Source organism: Symphalangus syndactylus, chromosome 7 (genome assembly GCF_028878055.3).
Source record: "Symphalangus syndactylus isolate Jambi chromosome 7, NHGRI_mSymSyn1-v2.1_pri, whole genome shotgun sequence".
Taxonomy (NCBI): Eukaryota; Metazoa; Chordata; class Mammalia; order Primates; family Hylobatidae; genus Symphalangus; species Symphalangus syndactylus.
Window position 1 is genome coordinate 123,014,493 of NC_072429.2, and position 11,731 is coordinate 123,026,223.

An 11,731-nucleotide genomic window follows, 5' to 3' on the forward strand; every position below is an offset into this window, starting at 1 on the left:
ATTATTATCCCACTTAAAAATAAGGAGGAGGCTGGGTGCGGTGGCCCTTACCTGTAATCCTTGCACTTTGGGAGGCCGAGACAGGTAGATCACTTGAGGTCAGCAGTTCGAGACCAGCCTGGGCAACATGGTGAAAGCCCCATCTCTACTAAAAATACAAAAATTAGCCAGGTGTGGTGGTGGGGGCCTGTAATCCCAGCTACTCAGGAGGCTGAGGCAGGAGAATCTCTTGAACCCGGGAGGCGGAGATTGTAGTGAGCCGAGATCGTGCCACTGCACTCCAGCCTGGGTGACAGATTGAGACTGTCTCAAAAAAGAACAAAACAAACAAAAAAAAAAAATTAGGAAACTCAGAGTTAAGCAGCTTATCCAAATTATGCTGCATTCAGACCTAGGTTTGCTAGGTTTGCTGACATCGGTTTGGTTTACCCCTACCACCCCTCAAAGTGTTGCCCGGAAACTTAAATGAGACAATCTATCCATTACGTTCTCCAGAATGGAAGCTGCCTTGTGGTTTTTTTGTTTGTTTTTTGTTTGTTTGTTTTTTTGTTTGTTTGTTTGTTTTTTTGTTTTGTTTTGTTTTTGAGACGGAGTCTAGCTCTATCGCCCAGGCTGGAGTGCAGTGGCATGATCTTGGCTCACTGCAAGCTCCATCTCCCGGGTTCACACCATTCTCCTGCCTTAGCCTCCCGAGTAGCTGGGACTACAGGTGCCCGCCACTACGCCCGGCTAATTTTTTTTTGTATTTTTAGTAGAGATGGGGTTTCACCATGTTAGCCAGGATGGTCTCGATCTCCCGACCTCGTGATCCAGCCGCTTCGGCCTCCCAAAGTGCTGGGCCTTGTTGTTTTTAACTGGCTAGACTCACCTAAATCTGACAGCTACAGACTCACATCCACCATTTTTTTTTTTTTTTTTTTTTTGGAACCAAACTGATGAGAAGAAAGGAGGCAGAGGAGCATAAAACCATGTGGTAAAGCCTGGAATTAGCCTGCCTGTTGCAAGCTGGGGCCCAGAGTGCCCCATCTGATACCCGTGGGCCACACTGTGAGAAGTTCCTGAGTCAGCTTCCATTGTTAGTGCTCAGAAACTTGCTCATTTTCTCCTCCATATAACCATGAGTCACAGGAGGACTTACTCCTGTTACTATAGCGTCAGGCACAGAGGAGGTACTAAATGTGGAATGAATGAACACATGACAGAATGAGCTGCCTCCCCTTCCCAGCTGCCTCTTTCAGGCTGGACCCAATCTGTGTGTCTTCAACTGCTATTCATTTTGCATTTATCCTTGCTAGATCCTATCCTGGACACTTCGGGTATATTTTCCCACTTAATTCTCACACCAGTCACTGGGATAGGAGATATTAGCCCACTTTACAGATGAGGAAAGTGAGGCCTACAGTGCTTATGTGATGTCTGCACTGTTTGGAAACAGCTGGGGTAATTCCGGCAGCCCCAGTTCTGCTCCCTCCTCTTCCTTCCCCATCAGCCTTCCCTAAGGCCTCAGCAGACCTACAACCCAAATCCAATCTCTCCTCTTTAGCTGTGTCCCACTGTTACAGTTGCTGGTTTCTTCAAAGGGTTGTTTTCGTTTTGGTTTGTTTTAGAGATGGGATCTTGTTATATGGCTCAGGCTGAACTCTTGGGTTCAAGCCAATTCTCCCACCTCTTCCTCCTGAATAGCTGGAACTACAGGCATGCACCACCATATCTGGCTGGGGTGGTTTCTTTCAGGATCTTAATTCCTAATAACCAATAGATTTTAAACTGGCAGTGTCCCCAGGGCTGCTATTGGGCAATAAGCTTTTGCACTAACTCTATTTTGCATATTTAATGTGCAGACAAATCACATGGGGATAATGTTGAAATATAGGTTCTGATGCGTTGGACTGGAGCAGGATCCCAGATTCTGCATTTCTAGTACACTCCCAGGTGAGGAGAAGCTGCCTGTCTGTGGACCACACTTGAGTAGCGACAAGGCACTAATTCTCATTAGGCCCTGGCCCAGAAACAAATGTGTTCTGTTCCTCATTGTTAAAAGTTAAATTGTGTCCCTCCAAAAAGGTTATGTTGAAGTCCTAACCTTCAGGAATCAGAATGTGACCTTATTTGGAAATAAAGTATTTGCAATGTAATTAGCTAAATTGAAATAAGGTCATCCTGGAGTAGTGTGGGCCCCTAATTAATTGAATAACACTGGTGTCCTTGAAAGAAGACCTCATGTGAAGACAGACACTGGGAGAACACCATGCAAAGATAGAGGCAGAGATTGGAGTGAAGCATCTACAAGAAAAGGAACATCAAGGACTGGCAGCTGCCACTAGAAACTGAAAGAGAGGGCTAGAAGACTCTCCCACAGGGAACCAACCCTACCAACACCTTGATGTTGGTCTTCTGGCCTCTAGAACCATGAGACAGTGTCTTTCTACTGTTTTAAGCCACCCAGTTGGTGGTACTTTGTTACGACAGCCACAGGAAACCGATACACATGTGAGCCCTAAGAAAATAAAAATTAGCCAAGAATGAGAAAGTAAAAATCTGCCTCAGGGATTGCAGAGATTTTGTCTAAGAATACAAAAGTTTCAGTTACACGGAAGGAATAAGTTTAAGAGATCTATTGTACAATATGGTGACTATAGTGAAGAACAATGTGTTTCATACTTGAAAATTGTGAAGAAAGTAGATTTTAAGTGTCCTTGTCACAAATAAATGGTATGGGGTTAATGCATGCGCTAATTAGTTCAATTTAGCCATTCCACAATGTGTACGTATTTTGAAACATGTTGTACACCATAAATACGTATAATTTTTGTCAATTTTAAAATGAGATTTGTGGGAATAAAAAGATACATGTTAAAAATTAAATATAAATTTAAAAATTCTGCCTAGCCATTCATCAGACTAAACACAGATCAGGCAGAATAAGGCAATTAAGACAACAGAAAAAGATAAGACAGAGAAGAATGCCAGCACAGATACAGTCAACAGCTGTGTGGATAGGAGACACTATTTCTCCCCAGGAGCCACAACATGTGATAGCAAAGCCTTCTCTGTGACTGTTACTTTCTTACTCACTGAGGGACTTTGTGCTCTAAAATCATAGACTATTAGAAACATCACCATCTGAAATCATTTCAGTAAGAATGAGATAGCCCACTCTGGCCTGGAGGATCCAAGTCACTTTGACACAAAAAAGCAGCATGGATTTCCAACTCCATTACAGAGTTTCAGATAAGGAGTTTCTAGACACAACATTTCATGTCTACCTTCACTTGGTAGTTTCCAAGGAAACAGCAGCCTGCCTCCACTTTGCTGTTCAGAACTGACGGTCGCTTTATACACAGCCTTGATTTGTTTCGTGCTTGTAAAAACTCCGCTTCATTTCAGCTCTCCCTGACCTCCATACTTACCCCAAATCCTAGCATAACTCCATCTTCCTTTATTTGGTGAGACTCTCCGTGATTCTGTGGTGTGTGATCTCCCTCATTACAACGTGTCAATAAATCTGATTCTGTCAGACTACGTGGTTGTCCCTGATGGTCTTAGGCTGGTTGGGCTGGGACACACTAATTTGATTTCCAGGGCTTATTATGTAGTAATGGCATCTTACAGCCGGGAACATCAGAAGGACCAGCTGTTAATGAGCTTGGAATTCTACCTCTTAGTTCTTTTCTTCTGATCCCACCTTTTTTCTCCTTTTCACTTCCATCTGAACCTTTATTTTCCATAGATTCATTTCTAGTCCGAAATCACTGCACCTTCCATCCCTCCATTCTAGGAAAAGTCATGGAGTGACCGAATTTAAGATCTGCCAGTCACTGGCAGCTTACTTACAATTTCTAATCGTCAGTTTCAATGTGTGTAGAATGGGAATAATAGTACTCAACTCAGCAGGTGGTTGGAAAGATTAAATGAGATAATCCACAAACAGCACTTAGCGTGAGGCCTAGTGCATAGCGTGCATCCTATAATATTAGCTGTCATTATGTTGTTGTTAACATAGGACAGGCCCACAGGAACTGGCTCTGCCCTCTTTTATGCTCTTTTCTTCTACCCCCATGGTAAGACATTTGTCCCCCTTCCAGAGAGAAGACAAGCCCCACCCCTCAGAGAGTCCTCCCACCCCTCAGAGAGTCCCCGCACCCCTCAGCCCTGCCTGAAAATGACCCAGCAGAATTTCTCCAAGTAAGATTCAGGGACTGGGGGCAGTGGCTCACACCTGTAATCCCAGCACTTTGGGAGGCCGAGGCAGGAGGATCACCTGAGGTCAGGAGTTCGAGACCAGCCCCTGGCCAACATGGTGAAACCCCGTCTCTACTAAAAATACAAAAATTAGCCGGGCATGGTGGTGCATGCCTGTAGTCTCAGCTACTCAGCAGGCTGAGGAAGGAGAATTGCTTGAACCCAGGAGGCGGAGGTTGCAGTGAGCCGATATCATGCCATTGCACTCCAGGCTGGGCAACAGAGAGAGACTCCATCTCAAAAAAAAAAAAAAAAGATTCTGCAATCACCTACATTAGCATCAAATGACAGACCTTGTCAAAAATGTACATTTCTGGACCATGGAGTCAAGTCCTCTAGGTCCAAGATGAAAGTGAATAGTAAGGGGCCCTTGGGAACAAGGCTGGAAGGGTCTTTGAGACCAAATTACCAGGACAGATGACACTCATCACCCACCATTGTCCATTCCTTCACTCAAAAAATATGGCACAAGCCCATCCTGAGCACAGCATTGTGCATGACTCAGACACACAGGGAGGTCAAGATAAGAGGGCACTTATCCTAATGGGGTTTATAGTCCAGTGGAGAAGAGAGAGCAATAAGCAGTCAAAATACAGGGGCTGGGTGCAGAGTGCACGGAGAAGAAATGCGCAGGACTGTGAGAGACAGATGAGGGGCACTCAATTCACGTGGTATGAGGGGGTCACAAGGCTTCCTGGAGTAAGTAGCATCTGACCAGAGCCCTGCACTCTGAGCATTACCCAGACGGAGGTGGGGAGGGCATTCCAGGCAGCGGGAGCGGTCTATGAAAAAGCTAGGGAGAAAGAACAGGTTTGAAGAATTGCACATGGCTTTGCATGAGGACCACAGAGTGCCAGGGATAAGGGAGGTGAGCCTCGAAAGCAGCACCAGATGGGGAAAAGGCTTGCAGACCAAGACACATAATGACCTGGGCTTTAGTCTATAGAGAAGCTTAAAATGGGGGTGGCGGTGATGTGTAAATCTGATTTACATTTTCAAAAGATCACCCTGGATACTGTAGAAAATGAGTTAGAGGGGAGCAAGGACGAGTGCCTTTAGAAGGCTATTGCATGGTAGAGGGGAGAGATGGTGGATTGCACTACAGTAATACCAGTGAGGACGAGAAGAATGCATAGATTTCAGAGCATTTGGAAGCTCTGGCCAACAGGACTTGATCATTAATGAGAGGTGCAGAGTGTGTGTGTGTGTGTGTAAACATGTGTGTGTGTGTGTGTGTGTGTGTGGTGTTTGGGTGGGGTGGTGCTAGGTGCAAGGGCATGAAGCCTGAGTTTATAAAGGGAGTGTCTGCTGTCACAGGGATTCTGGGGAAAGGGCTGTAGCTCTGCTTCCCTTCGTGCCATGCGTTGCTCCCACCAACAGCTGCTTCTTTCTACCTGGACAACAGATGCCTGAACATCCTAGGACCTAACCTCTTTTTAGAGATTATAAGGTTGTGTTGTAATAATCCATCGTGTGTCTGCCTTCTCTGATTGAGCTGTGAATTTCTTACGGCAGGGACTGGGGCTGGGAGAAGTACTGACATAGCACTCACTAAGTTCAGTCTTCAGACCGCTAAATTGGGGATTAGGACTGAACATGTAAATTCTGGGTCCCCAACTCCAGACTTCTAGAATCAGATTCACTTGAAGTAGGGCCCAGGAATCTGCCTGTTAATCAACACCCCAGGTCTATCTGAAGCTTAAGAAGTTTAAGATTGTGCTTGTTACATGCCAAGAAAGATTCCTTTGGACTATAAAGGGAGATCCCTTGGACTCTAAAGTCAAGAGGATATACAGTAAAGAGGACAAGCTCTGGAGTCAGCCTGAGACCTAGATCAGATCTTCACTGAACCTCAGTGCTCCCATCTCTAGACCGGGGTACTATGCCCACTCCTCAAGGATAAGTGGGCTACTGTAATCCGTGAAGCACAGGATGTGGCACAAGGCACCCACTCAATGAACACTGGTTGAATAAACTTGCAAAAGACGGTGACCGCAGCATGCAAGCAGATTTGTTTGCATTTTCATCTCAGATTTCTTTTGCTACTTCATAGTCACTAAACACCAGTTTGACTTGAACAGCAGTTACATGCTAATGACAAAAAGCAGTGGAGTGCTGGTTCTCAGAAACCTGAGAATCCACTGGCTCTGTTAAAATGAAATTCTACTGAGTTGACCACAAGGACATTTCCTTGTCCCCAGAAAAAGACTCACCTAAATTAAGTTGCAGTGTAACCTCTTCCAAATGTTGCTCAGACTGAGGAGTGCTTTCGTATTATTCCTTTATCCAACTCTTTCCATCTGGCCTCTTTGTAAAATTATTCCTCCATTGTTTCAGAATTAAAATGACACCTTCTTAGAATTCCAGCATGCTACTTCTCAGTGGAAAGTGTGGTATATCCGAGGCAGTGGGCTTGGGAGTCCGTTGGGAGGCCTGATTTGGAAGGCCAGCTCAAGCAGTTACAAGCCGAGCAACCCCGAGCAAGTCACGTAACTCTTCTAAACCTTGATGATAATCTCTGTAAAGTGGATATGACAACAATTCCCACATTATAGGGCTATTATGAGGATTAAGTCATCCTTGCCCAGCCCTTAGAATGAAGGTTAGCACAGAGTAAGCACGTAGGTTGGCTGTTTTCAGATGTATTCAGTGGCAGATATGTGGCTGGTCCCTGAATGTCTCGGCTTTGTAGTCTTATATGCTCTTTAGCTCCACTCAGTGAGGCCTGTCTCTCTCTCTCTCTCTTAGGTCCAGTTTCCTTGTTCAATTCGTAATCAAACCTACCTCAAAAAAAGAAGGGAAGAAAATTTTCCCCACTAGAGTGTTATTAAAGTGTCACCCTCAAATAATGAAATTCAGAAAATATGATGAAGTATTGAGTTTATTTCAGCACAAAGCTTGAGGATAGCCACTTGGGAAACAGACTCCAAAGGAATGGGGTCAGTGCTCCAAGGTGGAGAAGTTAAGGTTTCACTTATAAGGCAGAAACAGAGAAGTGTAGTAGGGTTACAACATTTTCCATGCAAGGTCAGTACATAGGACAGTGATTTGATTGGTTACAGCTTGTTGCATGCCAAGGAAGTTTCCTTTAACATTCCATAAGGAGGGGTAATGGCCTGGAAAGGTCTTAACTCTGGCATCATTCAGTCCTTCCGAATCATTTACAGGAAAAAGCAGAAGTTGCAGCTGCATGCTATATGACTCAGGTCACATGGCCGCATTGCTCTCAAAGCTCAACATAATTTAAAGTTCCACCAGATTTAGGTTTGAATTATTTAATTTCACAACAGAAAGTAGATTTTCCTCTGACCTTTTCTGGAAGAATTCATGGTTTCCTAAATTCCAGCCCAAAACTTATCTAAATCCTTCCAAACATATCTCCATGAATCAGCCAAATTCCTCAATAGGAAGGAAGCTTTTAAAAATAAAAATTAGACCAATTGACTGGGCATAATGAATAATAGAAGTGATAGAAGGAAGTGATAATACTCATCCTTCCACTCCTAATTTCTGCCCAGGGTTCACGGCAAAGCAGCTTTGTGGCCCAGGCATTTTGTAAAATGGCTGTGGCTAGTGGCAGAAGGCACTTTGTGGCTCCTGCTGGACGAGGACTAGGCTGTCCTGAGCATCTGCAATTAAAATCAGAGCACTTGGGTAGAGTCTGAAGTCTGTCTCAACAGGAGGACAGTATGCCAGCTATAGCTGCTCCCTTCTCTGGGGCTCATCTCCTTAGAACGGTGGTTCTCAAACTTTGCTGCATGTTGGAATCCCCACGTTGGAAGATGGGGAGTTTTGAAAAATCTTAATGCCCAGGCCAGTTACTTAAAGAGGATACAAACAAATGGAAGAACATTCCATGCTCATGGGTTGGAAGAATCAATATCGTGAAAATGGTCATACTGCCCAAGGTAATTTATAGATTCAATGCCATCCCCATCAAGCTACCAATGACTTTCTTCACAGAATTGGAAAAAACTACTTTCAAGTTCATATGGAACCAAAAAAGAGCCTGCATCGCCAAGTCAATCCTAAGCCAAAAGAACAAAGCTGGAGGCATCACGCTACCTGACTTCAAATTATACTACAAGGCTACAGTAACCAAAACAGCATGGTACTTGTACCACAACAGAGACATAGATCAATGGAGCAGAACAGAGGCCTCAGAAATGATGCCGCATATCTACAACTATCTGATCTTTGACAAACCTGACAAAAACAAGCAATGGGGAAAGGATTCCCTATTTAATAAATGGTGCTGGGAAAACTGGCTAGCCATATGTAGAAAGCTGAAACTGGATCCCTTCCTTACACCTTATACAAAAATTAATTCAAGAGGGATTAAAGACTTACATGTTAGACCTAAAACCATAAAAACCCTAGAAGAAAACCTAGGCAATACCATTCAGGACATAGGCGTGGGCTAGGACTTCATGTCTAAAACACCAAAAGCAATGGCAACAAAAGCCAAAATTGACAAATGGGATCTAATTAAACTCAAGAGCTTCTGCACAGCAAAAGAAACTACCATCAGAGTGAACAGGCAAGCTACAGAATGGGAGAAAATTTTTGCAACCTACTCATCTGACAAAGGGCTAATATCCAGAATCTACAATGAACTCAAACAAATTTACAAGAAAAAAACAAACAACCCCATCAAAAAGTGGGCAAAGGACATGGACAGACACTTCTCAAAAGAAGACATTTATGCAGCCAAAAAACACATGAAAAAATGCTCATCATCACTGGCCATCAGAGAAACGCAAATCAAAACCACAATGAGATACCATCTCACACCAGTTAGAATGGCGATCATTAAAAAGTCAGGAAACAACAGGTGCTGGAGAGGATGTGGAGAAATAGGAAAACTTTTACACTGTTGGTGGGACTGTAAACTAGTTCAACCATTGTGGAAGTCAGTGTGGCGATTCCTCAGGGATCTAGAACTAGAAATACCATTTGACCCAACCATCCCATTACAGGGTATATACCCAAAGGACTATAAATCATGCTGCTATAAAGACACACGCACACGTATGTTTATTGTGGCACTATTCACAATAGCAAAGACTTAGAACCAAGCCAAATGTCCAACAATGATAGACTGGATTAAGAAAATGTGGCACATATACACCATGGAATACTATGCAGCCATAAAAAATGATGAGTTCATGTCCTTTGTAGGGACATGGATGAAGCTGGAAACCATCATTCTTAGCAAACTATCGCAAGGACGAAAAACCAAACACCACATGTTCTCACTCATAGGTGGGAATTGAACAATGAGAACACATGGACACAGGAAGGGGAACATCACACTCCAGGGACTGTTGTGGGGTGGGGGGAGGGGGGAGAGATAGCATTAGGAGATATACCTAATGCTAAATGATGAGTTAATGGGTGCAGCACACCAACATGGCACATGCATACATATGTAATAAACCTGCACATTGTGCACATGTACCCTAAAACTTAAAGTATAATAATAATAAAATTTAAAAAGTGCCACAGCACTCCAGCCTGGGTGACAGAGCGAGACTCCGTCTCAAAAAAACAAAAAAAAAAAAGAAAAAAAAGAATTTCTGACTCGGTGGGGAGAGGGTGGGGTGGAGATATGTAGGACTCAAGCATCAGTAATAGTGTTTCAAACTTTAATGTGCATATGAATTACTTTGTTAAAAATTGTTTCAACGTTGAATACAGATTCAGATTCAATAGGTCTGGGTTGAGGAAAGCGATTCTACATTTCCAACAAGCTCCCAGGTGAGTCTTCACTGCTGGTCTAAGGAGCAGCATTTGGGTAGCAAAGTCTTAGATAGTTCCTCCTCCTACCACATCCTGTACATCAAAATTAGTGCCTGACCTTCACCGGTCCATTGCCCAAGGTTGTAACATCAGAGATGAAGGCCTTTTCATTAGTTCATTTATTTCCAGGACCCAGTCTGAGGAAAGTGAGCTAATTATTATGGATTTATCTGCATTATCTTGTTTAAGGAGAAGACACTTAGAAAAATGGGAATTGAAATTTGTTCTTGCCATCAGATCTTGCTGAGCAATAAAACACCATTATCCTTATACTCATTATTACAGAACTTTCCATTTTGAGCTTCTCCTTTCCTCCAGCTCCCAGCTCCTGTAATAATATTCTTTAAGGACTTGCCCACATGGAGCAAAGCCAAATGGTACAATGGTTCAGGACAGGTCACTAAGGGCCAAATGGTGTGTGCTTAAATTCTGGCCCTACCACTTAGTGGCTGTGTGAACACGGACAATTTATTTAACCTCTCTGTGCCTCAGCTTTCCCACCTGCAAATTGGAAGTTATAGTAAGTAAATGAATATATCTACAAATAAGGGCTAAATTCTGTCACTAGAACCTTATATGAATTAACTCTCTTAGTCCTTATAATAATTTTACCAGGTTAACTTATCATCTCCATTTTGTAGATGGGTTGAGGATTTTGTTTGAGGTCACACAGCCAGGATTTGAGACCAGGTGGTCTGGCTCCAATATTCATCCTGTTAACTACCAAGATGGAGTGCCTGTCACATGTAGCAGCTAGAACTATGACAGTGGACTGCTAACTCTCAGGAAGGGGCTCCAGGACGGGGTCGTACTTCAATTGTCTGCCATAGTCAGCCACAATCCCTCAATCCCAAAGTCCCCCTGCAGTCTCACATAAGGCCCTAACACCTACACAGCCAGTGTGCAAAGAACATGCTCCACCACCCACCTTCCATGGGCTGACAACTGGACCATCTCAGGCAAGGTCTTTTGCATCAGTTCAATTCAATGAATCATCCACATGGCTGTTCACTTTCAGAGCACATTCTAAACACTGCTCTGAGTCAGCCTCCTGTGCTCAGTTTTGGAGGTGCTCAGATGAATTCAAACAAGCCCCTGCTTTAGGGAGCTCAGAGGGGCCTCGGGGAGGAGACAGATGTGTGAGCAATGCTTATGGTAACTCTCAGGAAGTGTTTAAAAGGGGAAATGAGGCCAGGTGTGGTGGCTAACGCCTAAAATCCCAGCATTTTGTGAGACCGAGGTAGGCGGATTACCTGAGGTCAGGAGTTTGAGACCAGCCTGGCCCACATGGTGAAACCCTGTCTCTACTAAAAATACAATAATAATAATAATAATAATGAGCTGGGCGTGGTGGCACATGCCTCTAGTCCCAGCTACTCAGGAGGCTGAGGCAGGAGAATCGCTTGAACCCCAGAGACAGAGGTTGCAGTGAGCTGAAATCGCACTACTGCCCTCCAGCCTGGGTGACAGAGTGAGACTCTGTCTCAAAAAATAAAATAAAATAAAATAAAAATAAAAAGGGGTAATGAGCAAAGAGAGAAAAGCTCTGGCTGGGGACATCAGGGAATGCTTTTAAGAGGTAACATATAAGCTCAAGAATTATCAGGCAAATTAATGAATTAATCAGTTCACTGATAACACTGTGCCTTGGTGCTAAAGATACAAGAGTATACTGGATACTTTCTGT